The sequence below is a fragment of the Pseudophryne corroboree genome, chromosome 8 (assembly GCF_028390025.1).
Source record: "Pseudophryne corroboree isolate aPseCor3 chromosome 8, aPseCor3.hap2, whole genome shotgun sequence".
Lineage (NCBI taxonomy): Eukaryota > Metazoa > Chordata > Amphibia > Anura > Myobatrachidae > Pseudophryne > Pseudophryne corroboree.
The window spans coordinates 305,042,556-305,054,698 of record NC_086451.1 but is presented as its reverse complement, the minus strand read 5'-3'; the positions used below and the strand labels follow the sequence as shown (position 1 = coordinate 305,054,698).

At 44.3% G+C, this 12,143-nt stretch overlaps 1 protein-coding gene and 1 pseudogene across 1 annotated transcript in view; one reads left to right on the top strand and one right to left on the bottom strand.

Annotated features, from left to right (window-relative positions):
• NRK (Nik related kinase) overlaps positions 1 to 12,143 on the bottom strand; it is a 511,622-nt gene that overhangs the window by 475,001 nt on the left and 24,478 nt on the right. The gene's annotated exons all lie outside the window — the stretch shown is intronic.
• LOC134950030 (5S ribosomal RNA) lies at positions 244 to 362 on the top strand (annotated as a pseudogene).

Genomic DNA, 12,143 nt, shown 5'->3' with positions numbered 1-12,143 from the left:
TCAGCTCTCCTTCTTCTCTCTACCTTTTTTTCTTCTCTCCAGTTTTCTCTGTTTCTTTTTCTGGCTTTCTCCTTCAATCTTTTCATTTTTCCATTTCTCTATATATCTGCGGACTCTCATCCATGATCCACAGGTATATCCTGTGCCTAACATAGACAGCAGATCCGCCCCGTTCCTCTATCTCTCTCCCCATTCTTGTTTAGGTGCACTATCATTGGCGAGTCGGCCGTAGTAGGCCCAAGTAATTACTACCATACCCCACCGACAGAGCCCGATCTCGTCCGATCTTGGAAGCAAAACGGTGGTGGGCTGGGTCAGTATCTGTGAGGGTGACCCTCAGAGAATACCCGGTGTTGTAATTCATGACCTTCTCGACTCCAAGCCAACAGCAGGATCACCACATTTTCCTCCAATCATTTCTTTCGCCTATTTCACTAATCTGCGCTACCTTTCCTAAGTACCGTCTTTCCTGACATGTCACAGATCTGACATTGGTCAATGCTAATAAGGATCTATACTCCTGATAACCTTTTGGTTCAATGACCCTTGGAGGTCCTATTAATACAAGCAGAGCTTGTGCTGGTGGGATAGGATCAGGGTGTAGAGCCAGAGTGTCTACATCCCTCCTGAAGTCTAATAACATAGACTAACCAGAACATTTCCTATATTTTTTTGCTGATTAATTTCTTTCAATAATACTCGCTCTCTAAATTTTAATGGTTGGCTGTGGATTATACTCACCCCAACTTTTCGAGTTTGATCAGCCACAATAATTAGACATGGCATTTCTCAGAGATGCTGACGGGCTGAACTGTATATATGTGTACCAATATATTTAGTTGAATTAATTGTGGTGGACAACTTAAGTGTGGATTTTTTCTTAAATTAATGAATTAATAAAAGTTATGTTTTAATCTTCTCATACTAACAAATTTAAAAAAAGAGTGCACCCACACAAGAGTCTTCTGTAATCAATTTTCTTTAATTTAAGTTGGTTAGATGGTTTTTGTACATCATATATTTTTTGGAATAGAGGGACAGTTTCTTGTTCAATATGATTTTGTTCCCAGAGTGCTTCTAATGTAGAGAGCATGTCATCATCATTACTATCCAAAAGAATGGGGAATGAATCGTCCTTCTGTTGTTCAAGGTTTTTCTAAGGCAAAGAACCTCTTACAAGTTACGACACAAGGTACAAACATAGCGAGTTAGGTCAACATAAAGTTCAAAAATGTTAGGTTCACTGGATGGTGAAAACTTCAAACCTTTTTTCTAATAGAGTTATTTCTGATTTAGTTAATGTTCTTTTTGCTAAATTATATATACTCTGTGTGTCTTACTACCCTGGGAATGAATTACATCCTTCTTGGATTTTTTCGGCTCATGTCTTTCTCCTCTCTTACCTGTGGACTTAAATTTCTTCCCCTTTTTGGGGTGTTTCTTTGATTTATATTGAACAATCTCAATTGATGTAACCCTAAAAAATGTTCTTGATTATTTCTTATCTTAGTGTGACTGTCATCTCTGTACTCTCTCGACCTTTCCTGTGGTGGGTTCTTTTTTTCTCTTAGAATATTTGGAAAGATGTCTCCTCTCATCATTATAATCTGCTAATAGTTGGTAAGATCTCCCTAGTTCTTGGTATGGATGAATCTCTACCTCTAGATGGGATGAATTGCCCTCTGTCTCTATTGTAAGAATCCAGTTTCTTCCTATAAATTCACACTGAATCAATTTCATAATCATGTAAATCTCTTCTAAATTTATTTTGCTTTAGTTCCATAATGTTCCGTTCATATCTAATGACTTTATCATTTACACTCTTATCTCTTTCTTTAAAATATTCCTCCGTATTATATTTCTCCATAGATTTCTTTAAAATATCAATCTCTTTTTCAATAGAATAAACTTTAGAGGATCTGTATCTGATAATTAACTTCATCAATGCAAGTGAGCAATCATCCAATAATCTATCCCACTCCCTTTGGCACTCTTTATCATCATGAAAAATGGATGGTTTGGACAAACGGAGGCCTCTCGGTATCATATTCCTATCAACATATTGTTGTAGGTTAGTACTGTCTAGCCAACTTCTAGACTCAGCTTTTAGGAGGTCCTCTAATTTATAGAAATCCTCTGTCATATCGGATTTATCAGATACAGATTTCTCAGTTCCAGGTACATCAATATGGGACCAGTATGATTGTTTTCTATTATTACGTTCGCTGATATTATTAAACAACTCATGACTGCTGCACTCAAAAAAAAACAAAAATCCAGAAATGTAAGCAGAACACAGTTGAGTGCGTTATCAATAGCAGCTGGTATATGGGTCGGTTATCTCCACTGATAATATGGAAATATAGAGAAAAGTAGTGTGTACTAGAGCTGGCTGTTTAGGAAATACTGTGTTATATTTACAAGTGAATAAATTATTCCAGGACGGTAGGTGATAAAATAATTAATATAATAAATTTAATGAACACAATAAATTATAATAATTAGAATAATAATTAAATAAATAAATAAATACATAGCAATAATTATAATAATTAGAATTGAGTGAAGTGAGATAAGAAGTGGCAGAATGATAATCCCCATCCCAAATAATAAAAAGATAATCTATGTAACGCCCATAGAAGACCGGGGACTGGGGACATAATAGGACTCAATCGGTTACACACCAATCAACTCTGACTACTAATTGTGGATTCGATTCCAGAGAATGTCCTGGCCGGGGTATGATATTGCTATTAATAAGGAGTCAAATGAATATGTCATCCACTTTATGAATTTGCTTCGCTAAATAACAACGTGACTATATTTTAAATGTTTTTTATGTTTTATATTGATTGTGTTCATTAAATCTATTATATTAATTATTTTATCACCTACCATCCTGGAATAATTTATTCCCTTTTAAATATAACGCAGTATTTCCTAAACAGCCAGTGCTAGTACACACTGCCAAATAAAGTTAAGACTTCTAAATAATAGCCAAGCAGTCATGCCAAAATATGACTAGAACTCTTGAAATTGTAATGTATGTTTTATTATCTTACTTTTATTTTCTTTTACATTCATATGTGGATTGTTTTCCACTTAAGTGATTATTTATGTGCTGCAAATAATCACTGCTAGCTAGAGTACCCGTTGGCAAATACTGGAGATTAATACTAGGGGGTAAATTTATCAAAGTTCGATTTAGATTTTATTAATGATTTCACATTCGATGTTGTGTTTAGTGATCTACTAAAGGCAAAATCTACTATGAAATCGAATATAAAACCAAATCCGACTCAGAATAAAATATTGGAAAAACATTGATATTGGCAAAAAATAGGCGACTATAGGATCCCCTGATTTACTAACATTCGACTTGAAGATTGAACACAAAATCGAACTTGAAATCCACAAAATAATAGACCTTTCCTGGGGGTTAAAAATACATAGGACAAAAACCTGGGACAAAGATATCTCCCATTTATCACTTTACCAGTGCTCCTATCACATATCCCCCCCCCCCCCCCCCCCATTTTTTCCACCTGTGGAGCGGAACAACTGCAGCCTCCAAACAAAACACGAGACAAAAGTGTCTGCATTGGCCATTTGGCTTCCTGGCCTGTGCTCTGCAGAAAATATACATTTTTGCAATTCCAAGAGCCACCTCATTATTCTTCCATTTTTCTTTATTCTCAAACATCCATTTTAATGGGACATGATCAATAAGCTACCTGAATTTTCTTCTCAGCAAGTAGTCTCTGAGAGTTTCTAATCCCCACTTTATTGCCAATGCTTTCCTTCTCGACAGAAGCATATTTTCTCTCATGTATATTTAATTTTCTGCTTAAGTAAATAAGAGGATGTTCTTCACCCTCTTTGTTCTGGGAGAGGACCGCACCTATCCCTACATTCGATCATCAGTTTGCACCACAAAATCCATTTGAAAATTAGGCCTCATCAGAATTTGTTGGTTACCAGCAGTGACTGCAGGGCCTGGGCTGCAGCTGCTGCTGTTGGGTACACAATGCTACCTTAAACTCCTGAAAAGCCTGTTCTGCTTCAGGACTCCATTTAACCATAACTTTCTGTTTGCCCTTGGTGAGGTCTGTTAGTGGGACTGCAATGGTGGCAAAAATGGGTATAAACCTACTATAATACCCTGTGATTCCTTATAACGCTCTTACCTATTTCTTATTTAAGGGTCACAACCAATTTTGGATTGCCTCAATTTTATTAAGTTGGGTCTTTATCAAACCTCTGACAATGATGTATCTCAGATACTTTACTTCTTCTATCCCTAAACAAATTTGGGTTGGCTGTCAATCCTGCCTTACAGATGGAGTACAACACTGCTTGTACTTTAGGTAGATTAGATGGTATCCAGTATTCGGACAGTCAAAAGGTTGTCAGTCAATAGGTCGACACCACATGGTCGATGTGTATTTGGTAGACATGGTGAAAAGGTTGACAGATTCAAATGATCGACATGACAACGGTTGACACTTGAAAAGGTTGACATGAGTTGTTTTGGTTTTTTCTAAATCCATCTTTTTCATGCTTCAGCACCCACGTGGATAACGTTTAGGAAGAGCAACCCTTACCCGAAGCATGATGAGCGAAGCGAGCCATGCGAGGGGATGCGGTACAGTAATTGAGGGTACATGTGCTAAAAGGTAAAATTTTACACCAAAAAACTCATGTTGACCTTTTCATGTGTTATTATTATTATCCTTTATTTATATGGCGCCACAAGGGATCCGCAGTGCCTATTACACAGTACATAATCAAATGAGCAAACAAGAAAACAGCACTTACAGTTCAAGACAATATAGGACAGGTATAGAAAACCCGGGGTTAGGTGCCATCAAAGGGAGTAAGGAGTATAAGTGTCACGATCCGGGTATCTGGACGCCATTACTTACCCTTCAGATGCCTCCTAAGGCTGGCTCAGCGCTCCAGGACCGGATCCCATCTGTTATCCTGATGTTTACATTCCTGCATCCTCTCCTGTCTCTCTGAGACGCGGTCACAGTAAACGCCATATTACATCTGGCATGGCGTCTCCCGCGGCCTCCGCCGCCGTCCCTGAGTTTCTGCATGCAAAGTGTCAGAGTGGCGATTACGTCAGCCGCGGCCTCCGCTGTGCCCGCGTGGTTTGGATGTGCATTCATCAGTCTGGCGTCTCCTGTCTCCTGTGGCCGGCGCCGCCATTGCTGCTTCAATTCTCACATGGATTACAAACCAAACTTCCCTCCAAGTGTCTGCATGGGCGCAGCCATCTTGGATTTTGTCATCTGATCATTTCCACCAATCTGCTGTCTGTATTGTTGATTTGCATAATTGCCTAGCCAACCCCTTCCTTGCTGCAGGTATAAGTAAGCTGTGCCTGAGCAAGGAAGGCGTCAGTGCTTTGGTTGTCTAACCTAGTTCCAGTTTGTCTCTCTCCTGTGGTTGTCTTCCAGGTTCCAGCTCCTGTCTCCAGACTTCTGCTATAGAGACCCGCACCAGCATTCCATCTGCGGTGTAGCCTGACTCTCCGATCCATTCTGGACTCACCTGTTTCCAGCTACAACAATCACCTGCTTCCAGCCCAGCTTCCAGCAGTGTACAGCTTCTCTTAAAGGGCCGGTGTCCTTTCTGCAGTTTACCACTCTCCACCGGTATTATTATTTCACCGCTCTCAAACAATCACCTGCTTCCAGCCCAGCTTCCAGCAGTGTATAGCTTCTCTTAAAGGGCCGGTGTCCTTTTCTGCAGTTTACCACTCTTCACCGGTATTATTATTTCACCGCTCTCAAACTCCAAACTTCATTATTATTTCATCGCTCTCAAGTTCGTTTATTATTTAACTGGTTCCAGCCAAGTATCCACTCCGTACCAACAACAGTCTGGTTCCAGCCAGTATCCACAGCAGCCGTTTTACCTTCAGCAGCCCAGCCTTTCCTGGAACATCAGCTGGTACGATCCTGGGTTCTCTCCATTGCTACAGTCAGGCCTGGAAAGGACTTTCCAACTAGAAGATTATAAGAACTGTCTCACACTACCAGTGCCTGTGGCCCTTGCCACCCTGTAGTACCCAGGAATTGTATTTATCCTCTGTTGACTTTTATGTTTCCTTTTACTGCTGCTGTGTTACGGAGTTTGTCATAATAAACATCATTGACTTTTATCCTGGTTGTCGTGGTCACGCCTTCGGGCAGTTATTCTACATGTTACTTACATGTCTAGGGGTCTGATACAACCTCCCAGGTTCCGTTACATCTCAGCCCCTACAACTGAGGCTGCCTCCCGTCAGCTCAGGCCCTCAGTTGTGACAGTAAGCACTGACCTAATGAATCCAGCCGGAGACCAGGATCAAGCGGCCAGGCCAATGCAAAAACTGGCAGCCCGACTTGAATATCAGGAGGCTGCACAGGGCCACATCATCCGCTGTCTCCAGGATCTCTCTACACGGCTGGATGGGATTCAAACGACCCTCCGTGGACCTGGCACGTCCGGTGCGTCCACTACAGTGACACCAGCTGTAACCCCACCCACCTTACCCATTTCCAGTCCACATCTTCATCTTCCAACGCCAGCAAAATTTGATGGATCTCCAAGGTTCTGCAGGGGATTTCTCAATCAATGTGAAATCCACTTTGAGCTTCTACCTGGCAATTTCTTCAGTGACCGTACCAAAATTGCCTATATCATCTCCCTTCTCAGTGGCTCAGCCCTTGACTGGGCATCACCTTTATGGGAGAAGTCTGATCCCCTGCTATCCTCCTATACTGACTTTGTAGCTACATTCAGGCGCATCTTCGACGAGCCAGGCCGGATAACATCTGCTTCATCTGAGATTCTCCGTTTACGCCAGGGAACACGTACTGTGGGACAGTATCTTATACAGTTTAAAATCCTGGCATCCGAACTGGCATGGAACGACGAGGCCCTGTATGCTGCATTCTGGCATGGCTTATCAGAACGCATCAAGGATGAGTTAGCTACCAGAGACTTGCCCTCTAAGTTGGATGAGCTAATTTCTCTTTGCACGAAGGTTGATCTACGTTTCAGAGAGAGAGCAACTGAGCGAGGAAGATCATCTTCTCCTAAATCTTCTGCTCCTCCTCCTCGTCAACCATCTCCATCCAAGGATGAGCCTATGCAAATTAGTCGTTCCCGTCTATCTCCCGCTGAGCGCCGAAGATGTCTCTCTGAGTCTCTCTCTCTCTACTGTGCAGCTCCGTCGCACACTATCAATGCCTGTCCCAAACGTCCGGGAAACTCCAGATCCTAGCTCGCCAAGGAGAGGGCCGGCTAGGAGTAATGATCTCCTCTCCATCTCCTCATGACTGTAACCTCCCAGTGTCGCTCCAAATTGCTCAACGTTACAGGAACGTCATTGCCCTCCTTGATTCCGGAGCAGCTGGGAATTTCATAACCGAAGCTTATGTTAAACGGTGGTCCCTACCCACCGAGAGACTGTCCTCGTCCATCTCTTTGACTGCCGTGGATGGCAGCAAGATTTTTGACGCAGTCATTTCCTTAAGGACTCTTCCAGTTCGTCTGAGAGTGGGAGTTCTTCATTCTGAGTATATTTCTTTTTTAGTGATTCCAAGAGCCACACATCAGGTGGTTTTAGGCCTTCCATGGCTCCGTCTCCACAACCCATCAATTGACTGGACGACTACGCAAATACTGGCATGGGGTCCCTCCTGTGCTGAGACTTGTTTAGCCAAAGTTCTTCCTGTTTGTTCTTCCTTCCCCAGGTCATCTGATGTTCCGCCTCCTCCATATCAAGACTTCACGGACGTGTTCAGTAAAGCCTCTGCTGATATCCTTCCTCCTCATAGAGAATGGGACTGCCCAATCAACCTCATTCCAGGGAAGGTTCCACCGCGAGGCCGAACTTATCCGTTGTCTCTGCCTGAGACACACTCCATGGAAGAGTACATCAAAGAGAACCTGGCGAAGGGTTTCATCCGACCATCTTCTTCTCCAGCCGGCGCAGGCTTCTTCTTCGTTAAGAAGAAAGACGGTGGTCTGCGTCCGTGCATCGACTACAGAGGTCTGAACGATATTACCGTCAAGAACCGATACCCTTTACCCCTGATTACCGAGTTCTTTGATAGAGTTAGTGGTGCAACTATTTTCACAAAGCTGGACTTGAGGGGTGCCTACAATCTCATCCGAATCCGTGAGGGTGACGAGTGGAAGACCGCCTTTAACACCCGTGACGGACATTATGAGTACCTCGTCATGCCCTTCGGATTGAGCAACGCTCCAGCAGTCTTCCAGCACTTCGTGAATGAGATTTTCAGGGACATCTTGTACCGCCATGTCGTGGTTTATCTAGACGACATCCTCATCTTTGCTAATAATCTCGAAGATCATCGTTTCTGGGTAAAAGAGGTTCTTTCCCGGCTCCGTGTCAATCACCTCTATTGTAAATTGGAGAAGTGTGTGTTTGAAGTTAAAACCATTCCGTTTCTAGGTTACATTGTGTCCGGTTCCGGACTAGAGATGGATCCTGAGAAACTCCAAGCAATCCAGAATTGGCCTATACCCTTAAGCCTCAAAGGGGTCCAGAGGTTCTTAGGGTTCGCCAATTATTATAGAAAATTTATACGAGACTTTTCCACCATTGTGGCGCCTATCACTGCATTAACCAAGAAAGGTGCTAATCCGTCCAAGTGGTCCGAGGAAGCTACACAGGCCTTTCACCTTCTGAAGCAACGGTTCATCTCTGCACCAGTTCTGAAACAGCCCGACACCGACTCTCCTTTTATCTTAGAGGTAGATGCCTCCTCCGTTGGAGTAGGAGCAGTGTTATCCCAGAGGGCCAAAGATGGACATCTACATCCTTGCAGTTTCTTCTCCTGGAAGTTCTCCCCAGCTGAGCGCAACTATGCCATTGGCGATCAGGAGTTGCTAGCCATCAAGCTCGCTCTGGAGGAGTGGAGATACCTGTTGGAGGGAGCTTCCCACTCAATCACCATACTTACCGACCACAAAAATCTTTTATATCTCAAAGGCGCACAATGTCTGAATCCTCGTCAGGCCAGATGGGCACTTTTCTTCTCTAGGTTTGACTTTAAACTCCAGTTCTGTCCGGGTTCTCAGAATCGTAAGGCCGATGCCCTTTCCCGCTCATGGGAGCAAGAAAATGAGTCCGAGTCTGCAGACAAGCATCCTATTATTAATCCGTTGGCATTCTCCACGGTAGGGATGGACTCTACGCCTCCACCAGGGAAAAGTTTTGTTAAGCCAGTTCTAAGGAAGAAGCTCATGCATTGGGCCCATGCTTCCCGTTTTGCTGGACATACAGGCATTCAGAAAACCCTTGAATTTATTTCTAGGTCCTACTGGTGGCCAACTCTGAAGAAGGACGTTATGGAATTTATTGCCTCCTGCCCAAAGTGTGCCCAACACAAAGTCTCCTGCCAGTCGCCTGCGGGGCAACTGGTTCCATTATCTGTTCCCCGTCGACCTTGGACCCATTTGTCGATGGACTTTGTTTCCGATCTACCTATCTGCAACAAGTTTAATACCATCTGGGTGGTAGTTGACCGGTTCACCAAGATGGCACATTTCATCCCTCTCACCGGTCTTCCGTCAGCTTCCAAGTTGGCTCAAGTGTTTATACAAGAGATCTTCCGACTTCACGGTCTTCCTGAAGAGATCATCTCGGATCGTGGAGTACAATTTGTAGCCAAATTTTGGCGAAGTTTGTGTCAAGCCCTCCAAGTCAAGTTAAAGTTTTCCACGGCTTACCATCCTCAGACCAATGGTCAAACCGAGAGGGTGAATCAGGACTTGGAGGCCTTCCTCCGTATATATGTGTCTTCCTCTCAAGATGACTGGGTTCAACTCCTTCCTTGGGCCGAGTTCAGCCACAACAATCAATACCACTCCTCATCTTCTTCTACACCATTCTTCATTAATTATGGATTCCACCCTAAAGTCCCAGAATTCCAACCGCTTCCCGCAACTTCTGTTCCAGCAGTGGATGTCACCTTGCGTCAGTTTTCAAATAACTGGAGGAACGTCCGCGCAGCCCTGCTTAAAGCCTCATTCAGGTATAAGAAGTTTGCCGATAGGAAGCGTAGAGCGGTTCCTGCTCTCAAGGTGGGTGATCGTGTGTGGCTGTCCACGAAGAATTTGAGGTTGAGAGTTCCCAGCATGAAATTTGCACCTCGCTACATCGGACCCTTCAAGATTGAACAAGTCATCAATCCTGTTGCCTACAGGTTACAGTTACCATCCTTCTTGAAAATACCCAGGACATTTCATGTTTCTTTGTTGAAACCGCTGATCCTGAATCGGTTTCATTCCGCACTTCCTCCAGCTCCCAAAGTTCAGACTCAACGGGGAGTCGAGTACGAGGTGGCCAAGATTTTGGACTCACGTTTCCGTTACGGTCAGTTACAATACCTCATTGACTGGAAGGGCTATGGTCCTGAAGAACGCTCTTGGACCAATGCCTCAGACGTCCATGCTCCTGCCTTGGTCCGAAATTTCCACGCAAAGTTTCCTTTAAAGCCTAAGAAGTGTCCTGGGGCCACTCCTAAAGGGGGGGGGTGCTGTCACGATCCGGGTATCTGGACGCCATTACTTACCCTTCAGATGCCTCCTAAGGCTGGCTCAGCGCTCCAGGACCGGATCCCATCTGTTATCCTGATGTTTACATTCCTGCATCCTCTCCTGTCTCTCTGAGACACGGTCACAGTAAACGCCATATTACATCTGGCATGGCGTCTCCCGCGGCCTCCGCCGCCGTCCCTGAGTTTCTGCATGCAAAGTGTCAGAGTGGCGATTACGTCAGCCGCGGCCTCCGCTGTGCCCGCGTGGTTTGGATGTGCATTCATCAGTCTGGCGTCTCCTGTCTCCTGTGGCCGGCGCCGCCATTGCTGCTTCAATTCTCACATGGATTACAAACCAAACTTCCCTCCAAGTGTCTGCATGGGCGCAGCCATCTTGGATTTTGTCATCTGATCATTTCCACCAATCAGCTGTCTGTATTGTTGATTTGCATAATTGCCTAGCCAACCCCTTCCTTGCTGCAGGTATAAGTAAGCTGTGCCTGAGCAAGGAAGGCGTCAGTGCTTTGGTTGTCTAACCTAGTTCCAGTTTGTCTCTCTCCTGTGGTTGTCTTCAAGGTTCCAGCTCCTGTCTCCAGACTTCTGCTATAGAGACCCGCACCAGCATTCCATCTGCGGTGTAGCCTGACTCTCCGATCCATTCTGGACTCACCTGTTTCCAGCTACAACAATCACCTGCTTCCAGCCCAGCTTCCAGCAGTGTACAGCTTCTCTTAAAGGGCCGGTGTCCTTTCTGCAGTTTACCACTCTCCACCGGTATTATTATTTCACCGCTCTCAAACAATCACCTGCTTCCAGCCCAGCTTCCAGCAGTGTATAGCTTCTCTTAAAGGGCCGGTGTCCTTTTCTGCAGTTTACCACTCTTCACCGGTATTATTATTTCACCGCTCTCAAACTCCAAACTTCATTATTATTTCATCGCTCTCAAGTTCGTTTATTATTTAACTGGTTCCAGCCAAGTATCCACTCCGTACCAACAACAGTCTGGTTCCAGCCAGTATCCACAGCAGCCGTTTTACCTTCAGCAGCCCAGCCTTTCCTGGAACATCAGCTGGTACGATCCTGGGTTCTCTCCATTGCTACAGTCAGGCCTGGAAAGGACTTTCCAACTAGAAGATTATAAGAACTGTCTCACACTACCAGTGCCTGTGGCCCTTGCCACCCTGTAGTACCCAGGAATTGTATTTATCCTCTGTTGACTTTTATGTTTCCTTTTACTGCTGCTGTGTTACGGAGTTTGTCATAATAAACATCATTGACTTTTATCCTGGTTGTCGTGGTCACGCCTTCGGGCAGTTATTCTACATGTTACTTACATGTCTAGGGGTCTGATACAACCTCCCAGGTTCCGTTACATCTCAGCCCCTACAACTGAGGCTGCCTCCCGTCAGCTCAGGCCCTCAGTTGTGACAATAAGATTGTGTAAGTAAGAAAAGGAAAGGTACATGAGGAAAGAAGTCCCTGCTCTTGCGAGCTTACAATCTAAAAGGTGAGGTGCACTGCTAACAGACCAGGGTGACACAAAAGGGGTAGACAGTGAGCATAGACAAGAGGGTTAGG